This window comes from Anastrepha ludens, chromosome X (assembly GCF_028408465.1).
Source record: "Anastrepha ludens isolate Willacy chromosome X, idAnaLude1.1, whole genome shotgun sequence".
Lineage (NCBI taxonomy): Eukaryota > Metazoa > Arthropoda > Insecta > Diptera > Tephritidae > Anastrepha > Anastrepha ludens.
In genome coordinates, this window is record NC_071503.1 from 31,988,698 (window position 1) to 32,007,917 (window position 19,220).

The window sequence follows — 19,220 nt, forward strand, 5'->3', positions numbered from 1 at the left end:
CTCGCGAAAACTAACCTTGCAGATAAGTTTATGCATATGTTTTTGTGCACTTTTTATCAATTGAAGAACTACATACGTAAAGTAATATACTAATATACTATAAATAAAAACTAGGTACTTGCTTCTTTCACCAATGAATTACAACTGATATTTTATTGTTAAAAATGCTTAAATGAAACTTATAAATTAATTACAAAATTGCTAATTCTGTATTTTAATAATAAACCAATTTCTTAATAATTTTAGTTTCCTCATTGTCTAAATGCTAGTATTGCTTAATTAGTATTTTGCAAGTTTTTTGTTAGTTCGGCAATCGGTAATATGAAACTTATAAATTAATTACAAAATTGCTTATTCTGTATTTTAATATTATAATAAACCAATTTCTTAATAAGTTTAATTTCTTTATTTAAATGTTATTTATTTATTTATTTATGTTTATTATTAATGCAGTTTTTTATAATAATTCTACCTTTAGTTCATTGACTTAGCTATTTACGTCTAACCTTGGAGGTTTGGTTGGTGGTTGTGTTATTGTTAGTGTTATAGGGGTTTACATAACTTTTTCCCCCTTAGGAGATCAGCCATGAATTGGAATTTAGTTCTATTCCTTGAAATGTAAACAAGGGCGGCGGTAAATCTGATATGATGCTCAATGAACAGGTTGTTAGAATAATAATATTGTTTTTCTTTGATGTTGTTTCGTGACTTTCTATTTGATAGCTTCTAAGTTTGTTGAGTCTCGGTTTGTTTGTTATGGGTTTTGCGCTTACTTCGGAATTACTTATGAGGGGTAGAAAAAATTCGTCTTTGTAAAACTTCGGGTTGTCTTTGTAGATTGTGCCGTTGACATTGATTGAACAGTTGTTGTAGTAGAGGAGAGCTGTACCCTTAACTTCGTAAGTGTTGGTGTTGCAGCTACTTGTTACGGTAGTCTTTTTTGTATTGATGAATAAAATATAGTTTGGTTCAGGTTTCATGATTAGATTTATATTGCCAAGACCTTCTAGGTCGCACAGAGCATCTTTGTTGTTTATTATTTGTGCAATGCAGGTGGAGTTAGTTGAATATTCAGTATATGGTGATTTTTTACAATAGAAGGAGTTCTCGAATCTTGGGCAAGGTTCGTTAAAAAATTGGATGTGGTTTTTATTGTATGTTAAGTATAGTTTTATTTTTATCTTTTTAGTGAAATTTAAAGGGAGTAGAAGTACAGGGTGAACGATATGAAGTGTTACCAACTTCACACTGCTTGTATCTGTAAAACAGCTCTTGACATCAACGCCAAAATTGTTCTAATGACAGTATAATATATTGTAATATATATTTGTTGAATAATTTTTTTCTGTGATGGAATTCAAACGTAATAGTGTGATTGCGTTGTATTTGGCTGGAAAATCACAACCAGCCATTGTTCGTGAGCTCAGTCACCTCAAAGTGAATAAAATGTTTGTGTATCGCACTATTAAACGGTACCATGATACAGGTAGCATTGCACAACGCGATGCAGGTGGACCAAACAAAGCCGCAACAACGCCAGAAATGGAGGGACCTACAGTTTCAAGTCGACTCCGAACGGCAGATATTTTTATGAGGAGCTTTTTCATGGCAGAAATACACTCGGAGGTTTGCCATTGCCTGCTGAGGGGCGATCGCTATTAGAAAAACTTTTTCTTAATTTTGGTGTTTCACCGAGATTCGAACCGACGTTCTCACTGTGAATTCCGAATGGTAGTCACGCACCAACCAATTCGGCAACGGCGGCCGCCTTCGGATACTCTTGGCAATAGGCCTGCGTATTCTATACCACTCGCTGGAGAAGTTATGTCGGGATGCCATTAACCTCGTGAACGATATTTTCTTTTAGTACTGAGATTGTCGCAGGATTTGTTTCAAAGACTTTAATTTTGAAAAACCTCCACAGAGAACGAGCTCAGGGGTAAGATCGGATGACCTTGGTGGCCAGGAAATGTCACCGAAACGGCTTATCAGTTTGTGTGCAATATCGCCATGGTATTTCTAGTCGTATGTAGCATGCGTGTGTACTGAAGGACGGATGTTCGCTCTTAATTGGCAAAAAATATCCGTTCAGCATGCACCGATAAGAGACACCGTCCACAGGAATTGCTTCCACTCGACGATTTTCAATAACATATGATCTAATAATAATGCAGTGAAATAGCATGACAATGAACATCAAACTATCTTTTTGGAGCTGTGAAGTGGCTACTGATATTTGAATAGTAGATTATGCCCTCTAAGTGACCAGTAACGGTAATGCTGCTTATTTACGGTTTAATTTAGTTGATGATTGGGCTAAGGTATCTAAAGAATCTGAAAAACAAAGAGTGCATTATTTTAAATTTCAGTGTAATTTAAAGAAATTTAATTGTTTGAATAAATTCTTATACAAAAATTGCATCTTGAATTTTGAAAACGGTATTATTTTGAACTCGAAGACAATTCATTAAAATTAAAAAGTCTTGTTCGATGGTACCAAACAATGTTTCTTATAAATATGCAAATTCTTCCATAGGATAGGTTAGGTTAAATGGCTGCCCTTGCGAGGGGCCCATTTGGACAAAAATTAAAATTTGTCCGTTAGGATACCAAATAGAAGGACGGGAGGGGAACAGGAAAGGAGAGGAACCAAACAGAATCCCGGGCGATTTACGTTTGAATTAACCGCTACAAGCTGCTGATGAATTTCACTAGATTTGTGATACTTAAGTCCGTAATATCCGCTAATGTAGCGAAAAAGTGAGATCCCAGACGATTAATCCTTGGCCCGAGGAGGGCAGGGCAGCTGAGAAGAAGGTGTTGAGATGATTCCACCTCGTCCTCCAAACAGCTTCTGCAGAAAGGGCTTGACGCAATGCCAAGCCTCACCGCATGGACCACTAACGGACAGTGTACGGTGCGGATACATATCAAATTCGATAGCTGTGTTAGCTTTGTTAGCCTTAGAAGTACTTTCGAGCGCCCCCAATCTACCCGTTGCCAGAAGGACCTCGCGACTTTGCACGTTTCCGTACTAGCCCAATGCTCGCTGAGTTGACACGAAGCCCATCTTTCCAGTAGCAGACCACAGGTTCTTAAGGGAACTTCAATTCTCCCATATTGCAATGAAACCGTCTCAAGGGTTCCCTGTCTGGCCCACTCATCTGCCTACCAGTTTCCCTCTATGCCGCTGTGACCGCGAACCCAAATGCGCCTAATATCGAAGTATTCCGATGCCATCGGGAGGATAGTCAGGCATTCCCCGACTAATTTCGAACGCATAAACAGCGATCCCAGGGCTCGAATTGCCGTTTTGCCTGTCGGAGTAGATATTTTCCTCCTTTACTGTAAATACAGAATCTCCCATAGATTAAGTAAATTTTTTTACTGACTTTTCTCCTTTACTTTTGAACTCGACTTGGTCTTCAATTCTAGTTTGACCTCTAATATTTTCTCATTTCTTAATATCGGGTCTGTTACAGATGTCGTCAATGGTATGAGGAAGCTCAAGCCCACATCGAAAACTGACTCGGTTGGCCTCTCGGCAATCTTGCTGAAGAACTGTTTGAGTCCTGCTGAGCGTCTTTCAATTATATATAATAAATCGTTATATTCTTGCATAGTTGTTGATAACTGGAAATTGACATCCGTAACCCCTATATTTAAAAGTTGAAATGAAACGGTTTCAGCATATTACAGGTCGATTTGGAAACTCTCTTTTGAGATAACTGCGAATGATAAGTTATATTTTGCTGTCAAAGACCTAACACATCCAAACCAGACTGGTTTCGTTGCATGCGGCTCTTCTACTTCTGCTTCTTCTTAATTGGCGCTATAACCGTTTACGCGATTTTGGTCGAGTTTAACAAAGCACACCAGTCGTTTCTTTCTTGTGATAACCGGCGCCAGTTGGACACACCAAGTGAAGTCAAGTCCTTCTCCACCTGATCTTTCCAACACAAAGGAGGCCTTCCTCTTTCTCTGCTACCACCAGCTGGTACCGCATCGAATACTTTCAGAGCCGGAGCGTTTGTATCCATTCGGACGACATGACCCAGCCAACGTAGCCGCTGGATCTTTATTCGCTCCCCCATGTCTATGTCGTCGTAAAGCTCATACAGCTCATCGTTCTATCGTCTGCGATATTCGCCGTTGCCAACGTGCAAAGGTCCAAAAATCTTGCGCAGAATCTTTCTGTCAAACACTCCAAGCGTCGCTTTATCGGATGTTGTCATCGTCCAAGCTTATGCGCCCTTCGTTAGGACAGGTATGATAAGGGCCTTTTAGAGTGTTAGTTTTGTTCGTCGAGAGAGGACTTTACTGCTCTGTTGCCTACTTAGTCCAAAGTAGCACTTGTTGGCAAGAGAGACTCTACGTTGGATTTCAAGGCTGACATTGTTATCCGTGTTATTGCTGGTTCCTAAATAAACGAAGTCTTTTACAACCTCAAAACTATAACAGTCAACGGTGACGTGGGTGCGGAAATGCGAGGGCGACGACTGTTTGTTTAAACCCATTCGATTTGCCTCTTTATCCAATTTGGAGAAAGCAGAACTAACAGCGCGGTTGTTAAGGCCGATGATGTCAATATCATCGGCATACACCAACAATTGTACACTCTTATAAAATATTGTGCCTGAGCGATTAAGTTCTGCGGCTGGTACGATGCTCTCCAACATTAGGTTAAAGAAGTCACACGACAGCGAGTCACCCTGTTTGAAATCTCGTTCGGTATCAAACGGCTCGGAGGGGTCCTTCCCAATTCTGACGGCGCTGCTGGTGTTGAGCAACGTCATCTGGTAAAGCCGTATTCGTTTTATGGGGATACCAAATTCAGACATCGCGGCATACAGATAACTCCTTTTCATACTGTCGAATGCAGCTTTGAAATCGATGAAAATATGGTGTGTGTCAATTCTACTTTCATGGCTCTTTTCCAAGATTTCCCGTATTGTGAATATTTGGTCGATGGTAGACTTTCCAGGTCTAAAGCCACACTTATAAGGTCCAATCAGTTGGTTGACGGTTGGCTTCAGCCTTTCACACAATACGCTCGCTAGAACTTTATAGGCGATATTTAGAAGACTAATCCCGCGGTAATTGGCACAGATTGCAGGATCACCCTTCTTACGGATGGGGCAGAACACACTTACACTCCAATCGGCAGGAATGCTTTCATTCGACTGTATTTTGCATAGGAGCTGATGCATGCACCTTACCAGCTCCTCGCCACCATGTTTGAATAGCTCAGCTGGCAGTCCGTCGGCGCTTTGTTGTTCTTTAGCCGTGTTATCGGTATTCTCACCTCGTCGACGATTTGGGTATCGGAATCTTCACATTCTCTTTGACATGCGCAGCTATCATTGTTTAACAGGTTCGAGAAGTGTTCCCTGCATATTTTAAGATTGCTCTGAATGTCAGTCACCAGTTCGCCGTCTTTGTTCTTACAGGCTCTACTGTCACTAATTTGTCTATTTTCAATGATTACTACATTTCTGCCTTCCAGAACAGATCTCAAGCCGATACAGTTCATACGGAATTCCCTAAGCCGTTTGACAAAGTCTCATATTGAATACTCTTGTCGAAGCTTGCGTCAATGGGTATACATTCCACGCTTTGTCGTGGATCGGGTCATATTTGTCCAATAGACCTTGCGTTGTAGCCGTTGGTAATGCGACACCACGCGCATATATTGCGTCCCATGGTGTCCCGCAGTGAAGTATTGTACGCCATGCTTTTCCTTTACTGAACACTTATTGTATGCTGATGATTTTGAAATAATCCCGTTCATTAACAGTGTCCATAGCTTAGTAAAGTTGCAATCCGACTTATCCAATTTCAATTAATGCTATTTAAATCGTTTGTTACTAAACATAAGCAACTGCTTTCACGTAAAATTTGCCAAATCAACCAATAATTTGCATTCTTCATATTGTATTGATTGTTCACCCCTGCAATCCGTTGAAGAAATTTAAGACTTGGGCGTTATTTTTAACTCTAATAATACGTTCACATATGCATTAATCACCTATAAACCCGTTCACATATGACAGATTACCTGCAAAATCTACAATCAGCTGTCAATACGATTTTGAGAGGTTTTTCTTTTCTCATCATTTTGGTGAAATACTTCGATGTTTTTGGTTCCTTTAATTATAATTTATGATATGAAGAAAGTACAAGGAGAAGGAATAGCTAATTTAATTGCGCAATTGGCTGCTAATAATAAACAGTTGGAGGAAATCAGTATGCGACGCAGTAATACGCATAGAAAATTCTATATTACATTTTATAATAAGTGAAAGGAGGACACACGCTTTTTTCTGCAAAATGAAACCCTAATTACAAACATTTTATTAGAATTAGGTTTAATTACCTGTTTTCTCTGCCGGCATCCATTTCATTTAGTTCTTATTTTGATGTTTCTCCTTACATTCGTAATAATAATTATCGATAGCACAAAAAACACAGGGTTGTATGTCAATAAGCATCGTTATTATCTTTGATTATTTTTTAATCTCAGATTTTGGGAGAGAAATTTTGTATGGGAAATCGCGCTTTTCAATCACGGATTTTAAGTAGAGCGCGAAATAGTAGATCATCTACTTATGTAAATATATGTGAACGTATTATAAGCTGAATTTCACTAGCGACGTTACAAGCTGGTCATATTCGATGCTAGCATTCGTACGCCGAAATTGTTCTGTATTTACTAACCCACTCACTCTCAAAACATTGTATTGTGCTTTTGTTAGATCGAGATGAGAGTATATCCCTGTTATTTGGAGACCGTACCAAGTAGATCTCTTCAATCGGGTTGAGAGGGTTGAGAAAGTTTTTCTTCGATTTGTGGTATGAACTTCTTACTTTTCTGAACCCTTACCATCGTACCGCTCTCGATGTTTATTGATTGACTCAAAAATACGTCATAGCAGACGACCTATTCTATCATGCTTATTTATTATATTATTCGTATCATTATTGGAACTATTGACTGTCTTCCCTTTAGAGTAAAATTCAATTCAATATTATCCTAATAAAAAACTTCGAAACTTTGAAAATTGACTTTTTTACACATATTGTAATCGTTAGGCTTAGGCGCTTGTACGATTTGAATCTATATCATTGGCCTTGAAATATGCTTCGATTGCGAAAGCAAGTTGGTCACCTGTTCACTGCGACATCGTGTCTAAATAAGCCGCTCGAATTACGAAGCTAACGCGTTCCCCTCCCAGTTCATACGCCTAGCGGTTAGAGAGAATCTTTAAATTTAAAAAGCAAATTCGGTCACAGGATTCCCCTGAATTTCTTCTCTTTTTTCTTAACACCAACCATTATCCCCATAACAAGGGTTAATATAATATGAATGCATGTATATATTTATATAACGGAAATGCAGTTGATTTGGAAATAATATTAAGTTATGTTTTTGGCAAGTGAAATAAACATAAATATGTATACATTGGTAATATGAATGCATGTATATATTTATATACATATGCATTCATATTACCAATGTATACATATTTATGTTTATTTCACTTGCCAAAAACATAACTTAATATTATTTCCAAATCAACTGCATTTCCGTTATCACAACGAAAATGCAATTCAACTTAATTTATTAACACACTTATGATTAGTAGGCAAAAAACCGACACTAAGTAAATTGCATTCATGTATACATACTTATGCCACTTGACGAAAATGTAACTTAATATTATTTCCAAATCAACTGCATTTCCGTTATCACAACGAAAATGCAATTCAACTTAATTCATTAACACACTTATGATTAGTAGGCAAAAAACCGACACTAAGTAAATTGCATTCATGTATACATACTTATGCCACTTGACAAAAATGTAACTTAATATTATTTCCAAATCAACTGCATTTCCGTTATCACGACGAAAATGCAATTCAACCTAATTTATTGACTCACTTATGATTAGTAAGCAAAAAACCGACATTTTTAGTTAATAAGTAAATTGAAATTTTAGAATATAAGAAAAGGAATTGAATAAAGAGATTCAGTTGTGAAAACACAGCCAACGACAAAAGTCGTATTTCTTTTATAAGGAAAAATCCTTTAAATATTTCTGTTATCACCAATAAGTGCCTCTAATTTTACATTAGAGTTTGTGTGTAAAATAATTTTTTTTTTATTTTGTGATGTATTAAGTATTTATGTATTTATTATTTTAATGTAAATATTGACTCTGCATATATTACATATGCCTTTATACTTATATTACATATACATATGTGAGCATTTTATAATAAAAGCTTGCAAAAAGTCTTTTATTCTATTTTATATGTGAATGGAAAATATGTGGAATAAAAAACATGTTTATTAAATTTTAAACATGAATTGAAAAAGGGGAAGATTTATTTAACACGCACACACATACTTTCTTGCCACGGCGTCTTCCGCATAAACACGCAAGCAAACTGAATTTGGAGGCTTTATATCACATTGTGCTTTCACAATGTAACACACGGCACTTCGTTTTCATTAGTTTGATAGGTTTAAATCTCACAAATCACAATATTACCTAGCCATTCAATGAATTTTCACAAACATGTAATATCTCCTGCTTTTGTTTGTTTCGTGCGTTTGTTTTGTATTGCGAAAAGAGCTGACGTCAACTTGTCAAAATCGCGAAATATAAAGAAACTGTTTTCTAATGGCGCCACCTTATATACTCAATTCGACTTGAACGCAGTCTGCATAACTTCTAAGATGCCGGGAAATCCAGTTGCCGTGAGGAAACTATAAATAAACAAAAAACATAAATCGGCCATGATCAACCACTAGTCATATAATTTATTCACTTACCGTAACTTCATTATAATCTGCTGGTATATTGATGTTGGGAATACGAGGGTCGCTATTTATATTTCTGGCTTGGACAGTTCTTGTATCGTCATGTGCCATCTCTCGTTTTCAGTACCCTATTTATAAATGAGAGGTCTATGATGGAACCAGTACAATTTTGCTGAATGTGTTTTCTGTGCCACTGTTGAGTAGAACTAAGTCAAGCACTGCTAGCGCATTCAGAAACTTCTTGCCCTTCGAGTTTTTTTCTTTTACCACAATGCTGCCCTCGCATTAAAATTACCTGTTATAAGTGTCGAGTTTCTTTGCTTAGCGTCATTAAGTACGTCCACTATATAAAGGTACCTAAATCGGTACTGGGTGGTATGTAACAGTTTTATGTGCATATTATTTATTCCAATAGGTTTCCCATGGTTGCTGACCCATGACGCCTCTTACCTGTTTTTACACTGCTCGCTTAAAATAGCAACATCTATGTCCAGCTCGCTGCTTCGCAATTGGGCACACATGGCACCTTTACACAATGTTTAGCCATATGATCCTGCTTTCCACATCTCAAGCAGGGAGTACTGCGGTCGTCTTCGCGACGAAGGTAGTCAGTGAGAAACACTGCAGGGTGACATAGATAAGCTACATCACCATTTCATGAGTATCAAGGGAAGGTCGATTGTGCTGTGAACTACGAAGGATTTACCGAAGGTAACTCAGACTTAACTACCGCGCTGTTAGTTATGCCTTTTCCAAACTGGATAAAGAAGCAAAGTGAACAGTTTTGGTGCTGAACGAGACTTCATTAATCTAGAAATCCTAGTGAGCTACTTTATCTATCCAACAAGTGCTACTTTGCCGTATGGGTTGGTGCGTGACTACCATTCGGAATTCATAGAGAGAACGTAGGTTCGAATTTCGGTGAAACATCAAAATTAAGAAAAACATTTTTCTTATAACGGTCGCCCTTTGGCAGGCAATGGCAAACCTCCGAGTGTATTTCTGCCGTGAAGAAGCTCTTAACGGCGTGTACGTGCCAATCATATTGTATATATAAATAAGCAAACAATTATTTCGTCATATACGATTAATTTAACTCTAGTCCCCAAATCTGCTAATGAATTTATGTTTGATGCTGCCATTAAATCTATATACGAGTGATCTAACTCTAGTCCCCAAGTCTGCTAATGAATTTACGTTTGAAGTCAAAGTGGTAAAGCATGTCTATGCCCTAAAATCTAATATCATTGGTGTGAATGGTATTACCTTGCGCTTCTTAAAACTAAGTTTTCTTACGTGTTTCCTTCACTTACACACATAACAGAGAACGTTAACGTATAGAGAAGTCTCAATGACGCGAACCCATGGAATATTGACGGGTACTCGTCTCGCGAAAACTAACCTTGCAGATAAGTTTATGCATATGTTTTTGTGCACTTTTTATCAATTGAAGAACTACATACGTAAAGTAATATACTAATTAATATACTATAAATAAAAACTAGGTACTTGCTTCTTTCACCAATGAATTACAACTGATATTTTATTGTTAAAAATGCTTAAATGAAACTTATAAATTAATTACAAAATTGCTAATTCTGTATTTTAATAATAAACCAATTTCTTAATAATTTTAGTTCCCTCATTGTCTAAATGCTAGTATTGCTTAATTAGTATTTTGCAAGTTTTTTGTTAGTTCGGCAATCGGTAATATGAAACTTATAAATTAATTACAAAATTGCTTATTCTGTATTTTAATATTATAATAAACCAATTTCTTAATAAGTTTAATTTCTTTATTTAAATGTTAGTAATGCTTCATTAGCATTTTGGAAGTTTTTTTTAAATTGGCAATTGGTTTATTATTAATGCAGTTTTTTATAATAATTCTACCTTTAGTTCATTGACTTAGCTTTTTACGTCTAACCTTGGAGGTTTGGTTGGTGGTTGTGTTATTGTTAGTGTTATAGGGGTTTACATAACTCCTTCCCCCTTAGGAGATCAGCCATGAATTGGAATTTAGTTCTATTCCTTGAAATGTAAACAAGGGCGGCGGTAAATCTGATATGATGCTCAATGAACAGGTTGTTAGAATAATAATATTGTTTTTCTTTGATGTTGTTTCGTGACTTTCTATTTGATAGCTTCTAAGTTTGTTGAATCTCGGTTTGTTTGTTATGGGTTTTGCGCTTACTTCGGAATAACTTATGAGGGGTAGAAAAAATTCGTCTTTGTAAAACTTCGGGTTGTCTTTGTAGATTGTGCCGTTGACATTGATTGAACAGTTGTTGTAGTAGAGGAGAGCTGTACCCTTAACTTCGTAAGTGTTGTTGTTGCAGCTACTTGTTACGGTAGTCTTTTTTGTATTGATGAACAAAATATAGTTTGGTTCAGGTTGCATGATTAGATTTATATTGCCAAGACCTTCTAGGTCGCACAGAGCATCTTTGTTGTTTATTATTTGTGCAATGCAGGTGGAGTTAGTTGTATATTCAGTATATGGTGATTTTTTACAATAGAAGGAGTTCACGAATCTTGGGCAAAGTTCGTTTAAAAATTGGATGTGGTTTTTATTGTATGTTAAGTATGGTTTTATTTTTTTATCTTTTTAGTGAAATTTATAGGGAGTAGAAGTACAGGGTGAACGATATGAAGTGTTACCAACAGCTCTTGACATCAACGCCAAAATTGTTCTAATGACAGTTTAATATATTGTTTATAAGCCATCAAAAGCATTTGCGTCTTAGTTTTGTTGAATAATTTTTTTCTGTGATGGAATTCAAACGTAATAATGTGATTGCGTTGTATTTGGCTGGAAAATCACAACCAGCCATTGTTCGTGAGCTCAGTCACCTCAAAGTGAATAAAATGTTTGTGTATCGCACTATTAAATGGTACAATGATACAGGTAGCATTGCACAACGCGATGCAGGTGGACCAAACAAAGCCGCAACAACGCCAGAAATGGAGGGACCTACAGTTTCAAGTCGACTCCGAACGGCAGATATTTTTATGAGGAGCTTTTTCATGGCAGAAATACACTCGGAAGTTTGCCATTGCCTGCTGAGGGGCGATCGCTATTAGAAAAACATTTTCTTAATTTTGGTGTTTCACCGAGATTCGGACCGACGTTCTCACTGTGAATTCCGAATGGTAGTCACGCACCAACCAATTCGGCTACGGCGGCCGCCTTCGCATACTCTTGGCAATAGGCCTGCGTATTCTATACCACTCGCTGGAGAAGTTATGTCGGGATGCCATTAACCTCGTGAACGATATTTTCTTTTAGTACTGAGATTGTCGCAGGATTTGTTTCAAAGACTTTAATTTTGAAAAACCTCCACAGAGAACGAGCTCAAGGGTAAGATCGGATGACCTGGGTGGCCGGTAAATGTCACCGAAACGGCTTATCAGTTTGTGTGCAATATCGCTATGGTATTTCTAGTCGTATGTAGCATGCGTGTGTACTGAAGGACGGATGTTCGCTCTTAATTGGCAAAAAATATCCGTTCAGCATGCACCGATAAGAGACACCGTCCACAGGAATTGCTTCCACTCGACGATTTTCAATAACATATGATCTAATTATTTCACTGCATGACAATGAACATCAAACTATCTTTTTGGAGCTGTGAAGTGGCTACTGATATTTGAATAGTAGATTATGCCCTCTAAGTGACCAGTAACGGTAATGCTGCTTATTTACGGTTTAATTTAGTTGATGATTGGGTTAAGGTATCTAAAGAATCTGAAAAACAAAGAGTGCATTATTTTAAATTTCAGTGTAATTTAAAGAAATTTAACTGTTTGAATAAGTTCTTATACAAAAATTGCATCTTGAATTTTGAAAACGATATTATTTTGAACTCGAAGACAATTCATTAAAATTAAAAAGTCTTGTTCGATGGTACCAAACAATGTTTCTTATAATAGTAAATATACAAATTCTTCCATAGGATAAGTTAGGTTAAATGGCTGCCCTTGCGAGGGGCCCATTTGGACAAAAATTAAAATTTGTCCGTTAGGATACCAAATAGAAGGACGGGAGGGGAACAGGAAAGGGGAGGAACCAAACAGAATCCCGGGCGATTTACGTTTGAATTAACCGCTACAAGCTGCTGATGAATTTCACTAGATTTGTGATACTTAAGTCCGTAATATCCGCTGATGTAGCGAAAAAGTGAGATCCCAGACGATTAATCCTTGGCCCGACGAGAGCAGGGCAGCTGAGAAGAAGGTGTTGAGATGATTCCACCTCGTCCTCCAAACAGCTTCTGCAGAAAGGGCTTGACGCAATGCCAAGCCTCACCGCATGGACCACTAACGGACAGTGTACGGTGCGGATACATATCAAATTCGATAGCTGTGTTAGCTTTGTTGGCCTTAGAAGTACTTTCGAGCGCCCCCAATCTACCCGTTGCCAGAAGGACCTCGCGACTTTGCACGTTTCCGTACTAGCCCAATGCTCGCTGAGTTGACACGAAGCCCATCTTTCCAGTAGCAGACCACAGGTTCTTAAGGGAACTTCAATTCTCCCATATTGCAATGAAACCGTCTCAAGGGTTCCCTGTCTGGCCCACTCATCCGCCTACTAGTTTCCCTCTATGCCGCTGTGACCGCGAACCCAAATTCGCCTAATATCGAAGTATTCCGATGCAATCGTGAGGATAGTCAGGCATTCCCCGACTAATTTCGAACGCATAAACAGCGATCCCAGGGCTCGAATTGCCGTTTTACCTGTCGGAGTAGATATTTTCCTCCTTTACTGTAAATACAGAATCTCCCATAGATTAAGTAAATTTTTTTACTGACTTTTCTCCTTTACTTTTGAACTCGACTTGGTCTTCAATTCTAGTTTGACCTCTAATATTTTCTCATTTCTTAATATCGGGTCTGTTACAGATGTCGTCAATGGTATGAGGAAGCTCAAGCCCACATCGAAAACTGACTCGGTTGGCCTCTCGGCAATCTTGCTGAAGAACTGTTTGAGTACTGCTGAGCGTCTTTCAATTATATATAATAAATCGTTATATTCTTGTATAGTTGTTGATAACTGGAAATTGACATCCGTAACCCCTATATTTAAAAGTTGAAATGAAACGGTTTTAGCATATTACAGGCCGATTTGGAAACTCTCTTTTGAGATAACTGCGAATGATAAGTTATATTTTGCTGTCAAAGACCTAACACATCCAAACCAGACTGGTTTCGTTGCATGCGGCTCTTCTACTTCTGCTTCTTCTTAATTGGCGCTATAGCCGTTTACGCGATTTTGGTCGAGTTTAACAAAGCGCACCAGTCGTTTCTTTCTTGTGATAACCGGCGCCAGTTGGACACACCAAGTGAAGTCAAGTCCTTCTCCACCTGATCTTTCCAACACAAAGGAGGCCTTCCTCTTTCTCTGCTACCACCAGCTGGTACCGCATCGAATACTTTCAGAGCCGGAGCGTTTGTATCCATTCGGACGACATGACCCAGCCAACGTAGCCGCTGGACCTTTATTCGCTCCGCCATGTCTGTGTCGTCGTAAGGCTCATACAGCTCATCGTTCTATCGTCTGCGATATTCGCCGTTGCCAACGTGCAAAGGTCCAAAAATCTTGCGCAGAATCTTTCTGTCAAACACTCCGAGCGTCGCTTCATCGGATGTTGTCATCGTCCAAGCTTATGCGCCCTTCGTTAGGACGGGTATGATAAGGGCCTTTTAGAGTGTTAGTTTTGTTCGTCGAGAGAGGACTTTACTGCTCTGTTGCCTACTTAGTCCAAAGTAGCACTTGTTGGCAAGAGAGATTCTACGTTGGATTTCAAGGCTGACATTGTTATCCGTGTTAATGCTGGTTTCTAAATAAACGAAGTCTTTTACAACCTCAAAACTATAACTGTCAACGGTGACGTGGGTGCGGAAACGCGAGTGCGACGACTGTTTGTTTGAACCCATTCGATTTGCCTCTTTATCCACTTTGGAGAAAGCAGAACTAACAGCGCGGTTGTTAAGGCCGATGATGTCAATATCATCGGCATACACCAACAATTGTACACTCTTATAAAATATTGTGCCTGAGCGATTAAGTTCTGCGGCTGGTACGATGCTCTCCAACATTAGGTTAAAGAAGTCACGCGACAGCGAGTCACCCTGTTTGAAATCTCGTTCGGTATCAAACGGCTCGGAGGGGTCCTTCCCAATTCTGACGGCGCTGCTGGTGTTGAGCAACGTCATCTGGTAAAGCCGTATTCGTTTTATGGGGATACCAAATTCAGACATCGCGGCATACAGATAACTCCTTTTCGTACTGTCGAATGCAGCTTTGAAATCGATGAAAATATGGTGTGTGTCGATTCTACTTTCATGGCTCTTTTCCAAGATTTGGCGTATTGTGAATATTTGGTCGGTGGTAGACTTTCCAGGTCTAAAGCCACACTTATAAGGTCCAATCAGTTGGTTGACGGTTGGCTTCAGCCTTTCACACAATACGCTCGCTAGAACCTTATAGGCGATATTTAGAAGACTAATCCCGCGGTAATTGGCACAGATTGCAGGATCACCCTTCTTATGGATGGGGCAGAGCACACTTACACTCCAATCGGCAGGAGTGCTTTCATTCGACTATATTTTTCATAGGAGCTGATGCATGCACCTTACCAACTCCTCGCCACCATGTTTGAATAGCTCAGCTGGCAGTCCGTCGGCGCTTTGTTGTTCTTTAGCCGTGTTATCGCTATTCTCACCTCGTCAACGATTTGGGTATCGGAATCTTCACATTCTCTTTGACATGCGCAGCTATCATTGTTTAACAGGTTCGAGAAGTGTTCCCTGCATATTTTAAGATTGCTCTGAATGTCAGTCATCAGTTCGCCGTCTTTGTTCTTACAGGCTCTACTGTCACTAATTTGTCTATTTTCAATGATTACTACATTTCTGCCTTCCAGAACAGATCTCAAGTCGATACAGTTCATACGGAATTCTCTAAGCCGTTTGACAAAGTCTCCTATTGAATACTCTTGTCGAAGCTTGCGTCAATGTGTATACATTCCACGCTTTGTCGTGGATCGGGTCATATTTGTCCAATAGACCTTGCGTTGTAGCCGTTGGTAATGCGACACCACGCGCATTTATTGCGTCCCATGGTGTCCCGCAGTGAAGTATTGTAGGCCATGCTTTTCCTTTACTGAACACTTATTGTATGCTGATGATTTTGAAATAATCCCGTTCGTTAACAGTGTCCATAGCTTAGAAAAGTTGCAATCCGACTTATCCAATTGCAATTAATGCTATTTAAATCCTTTGTTACTAAACATAAGCAACTGCTTTCACGTAAAATTTGCCAAATCAACCAATAATTTGCATTCTTCATATTGTATTGATTGTTCACCCCTGCAATCCGTTGAAGAAATTTAAGACTTGGGCGTTATTTTTAACTCTAATAATACGTTCACATATGCATTAATCACCTATAAACCCGTTCACATATGTGTATCAGATTACCTGCAAAATCTACAATCAGCTGTCAATACGACTTTGAGAGGTTTTTCTTTTCTCATCATTTTGGTGAAATACTTCGATGTTTTTGGTTCCTTTAATTATAATTTATGATATGAAGAAAGTACAAGGAGAAGGAATTGCTAATTTAATTGCGCAATTGGCTGCTAATAATAAACAGTTGGAGGAAATCAGTATGCGACGTTTAATGAGGTTGCAGAAAATTATGGCAGTAACACGCATAGGAAATTCTATATTACATTTTATAATAAGTAAAAGGAGGACACACGTTTATTGACACACGCTTTTTTCTGCAAAATGAAACCCTAATTACAAACATTTTATTAGAATTAGGTTTAATTACCTGTTTTCTCTGCCGGCATCCATTTCATTTAGTTCTTATTTTGATGTTTCTCCTTACATTCGTAATAATAATTATCGATAGCACAAAAAACACAGGGTTGTATGTCAATAAGCATCGTTATTATCTGGGATTATTTTATAATCTCAGATTTTGGGAGAGAAATTTTGTATGGGAAATCGCGCTTTTTAATCACGGATTTTGAGTAGAGCGCGAAAAAGTAGATCATCTACTTATGTAAATATATGTGAACGTATTATAAGTTGAATTTCACTAGCGACGTTACGAGCTGGTTATATTCGATGCTAGCATTCCTACGCCGAAATTGTTCTGTATTTACTAACCCACTCACTCTCAAAACATTGTATTGTGCTTTTGTTAGATCGAGATGAGAGTATATCCCTGTTATTTGGAGACCGTACCAAGTAGATCTCTTTAATCGGGTTGAGAGGGTTGAGAAAGTTTTTCTTCGATTTGTGGTATGAACTTCATACTTTTCTGAACCCTTACCATCGTACCGCTCTCGATGTTTATTGATTGACTCAAAAATACGTCATAGCAGACGATCTATTCTATCATGCTTATTTATTATATTATTCGTATTATTATTGGAACTATTGACTGTCTTCCCTTTAGAGTAAAATTCAATTCAATATTATCCTAATAAAAAAATTCGAAACTTTGAAAATTGACTTTTTTTACGCATATTGTAATCGTTAGGCTTAGGCGCTTGTACGATTTGAATCTATATCATTGGCCTTGAAATATGCTTCGATTGCGAAAGCAAGTTGGTCACCTGTTCACTGCGACATCGTGTCTAAATAAGCCGCACGAATTACGAAGCTAACGCGTTCCGCTCCCTGTTCATACGCCTAGCGGTTAGAGAGAATCTTTAAATTTAAAAAGCAAATTCGGTCACAGGATTCCCCTGAATTTTTTCTCTTTTTTCTTATATTGTTGGATTGACTTCAAAAAAACTGGATAAAACACGCCAAGTGTTTACCAGGCGGACTGGAAAACAATAAAAAAACCCTTGAAACCCATGGACTTGGTGGATGCCGATGGATCTACTCAAAAAATTGTTTGGAGGTAAGTCGTTTTTCTGAAAAGCTAGATGTTGAGTTGATTAAGAAATAAAGCATTACGTTTGATATTACAGTCAATTGCTAATGCATTAATTTTTTTTATTTTATTTTGTGATGTATTAAATATTTATGTATTTATTATTTTAATGTAAATATTGACTCTGCATATATTACATATGCGTTTATACTTATATTACATATACATATGTGAGCATTTTATAATAAAAGCTTGCAAAAAGTCTTTTATTCTATTTTATATGTGAATGGAAAATATGTGGAATAAAAAACATGTTTATTAAATTTTAAACATGAATTGAAAAAGGGGAAGATTTATTTAACACGCACACACATACTTTCTTGCCACGGCGTCTTCCGCATAAACACGCAAGCAAACTGAATTTGGAGGCTTTATATCACATGTGCTTTCACAATGTAACACACGGCACTTCGTTTTCATTAGTTTGATAGGTTTAAATCTCACAAATCACAATATTACCAAGCCATTCATTGAATTTTCACAAACATGTAATATCTCCTGCTTTTGTTTGTTTCGTGCGTTTGTTTTGTATTGCGAAAAGAGCTGACGTCAACTTGTCAAAATCGCGAAATATAAAGAAACTGTTTTTTAATGGCGCCACCTTATATACTCAATTCGACTTGAACGCAGTCTGCATAACTTCTAAGATGCCGGGAAATCCAATTGCCGTGAGGAAACTATAAATAAACAAAAAACATAAATCGGCCATGATCAACCACAAGTCATATAATTTATTCACTTACCGTAACTTCATTATAATCTGCTGGTATATTGATGTTGGGAATACGAGGGTCGCTATTTATATTTCTGGCTTGGGCAGTTCTTGTATCGTCATGTGCCATCTCTCGTTTTCAGTACCCTATTTATAAATGAGAGGTCTATGATGGAACCAGTACAATTTTGCTGAATGTGTTTTCTGTGCCACTGTTAAGTAGAACTAAGTCAAACACTGCTAGCGCATTCAGAAACTTCTTGCCCTTCGAGTTTTTTTCTTTTACCACAATGCTGCCCTCGCATTAAAATTACCTGTTATAAGTGTCGAGTTTCTTTGCTTAGCGTCATTAAGTACGTCCACTATATAAAGGTACCTAAGTCGGTACTGGGTGGTATGTAACAGTTTTATGTGCATATTATTTATTCCAATAGGTTTCCCATGGTTGCTGACCCATGACGCCTCTTACCTGTTTTTACACTGCTCGCTTAAAATAGCAACATCTATGTCCAGCTCGCTGCTTCGCAATTGGGCACACATGGCACCTTTACACAATGTTTAGCCATATGATCCTGCTTTCCACATCTCAAGCAGGGAGTACTGCGGTCGTCTTCGCGACGAAGGTAGTCAGTGAGAAACACTGCAGGGTGACATAGATAAGCTACATCATCATTTCATGAGTATCAATGGAAGGTCGATTGTGCTGTGAACTACGAAGG

The 19,220-nt window shown here is 38.0% G+C and overlaps 2 long non-coding RNA genes across 4 annotated transcripts; both read right to left on the reverse strand.

Moving 5' to 3' along the window:
• Window positions 1-7,839: 7,839 nt before the first annotated feature.
• Window positions 7,840-9,400, reverse strand: LOC128869467 (uncharacterized). 3 transcript variants are annotated; one of them, XR_008455303.1, is made up of 3 exons: window positions 9,281-9,400; window positions 8,843-9,125; window positions 7,840-8,776 (listed from the first exon to the last, which is right to left on the reverse strand). It is a non-coding gene; the product is annotated as an uncharacterized LOC128869467 (long non-coding RNA). The 3 variants fall into 3 exon arrangements; XR_008455302.1 differs by having other exon boundaries at window positions 8,843-9,187; XR_008455301.1 differs by having other exon boundaries at window positions 8,843-9,198.
• Window positions 9,401-18,122: 8,722 nt separating this feature from the next.
• LOC128869603 (uncharacterized) lies at window positions 18,123-19,082 on the reverse strand. Its single transcript, XR_008455343.1, has 3 exons — window positions 18,971-19,082; window positions 18,533-18,815; window positions 18,123-18,466 (listed from the first exon to the last, which is right to left on the reverse strand). It is a non-coding gene; the product is annotated as an uncharacterized LOC128869603 (long non-coding RNA).
• Between the last annotated feature and the right edge of the window lie 138 nt (window positions 19,083-19,220).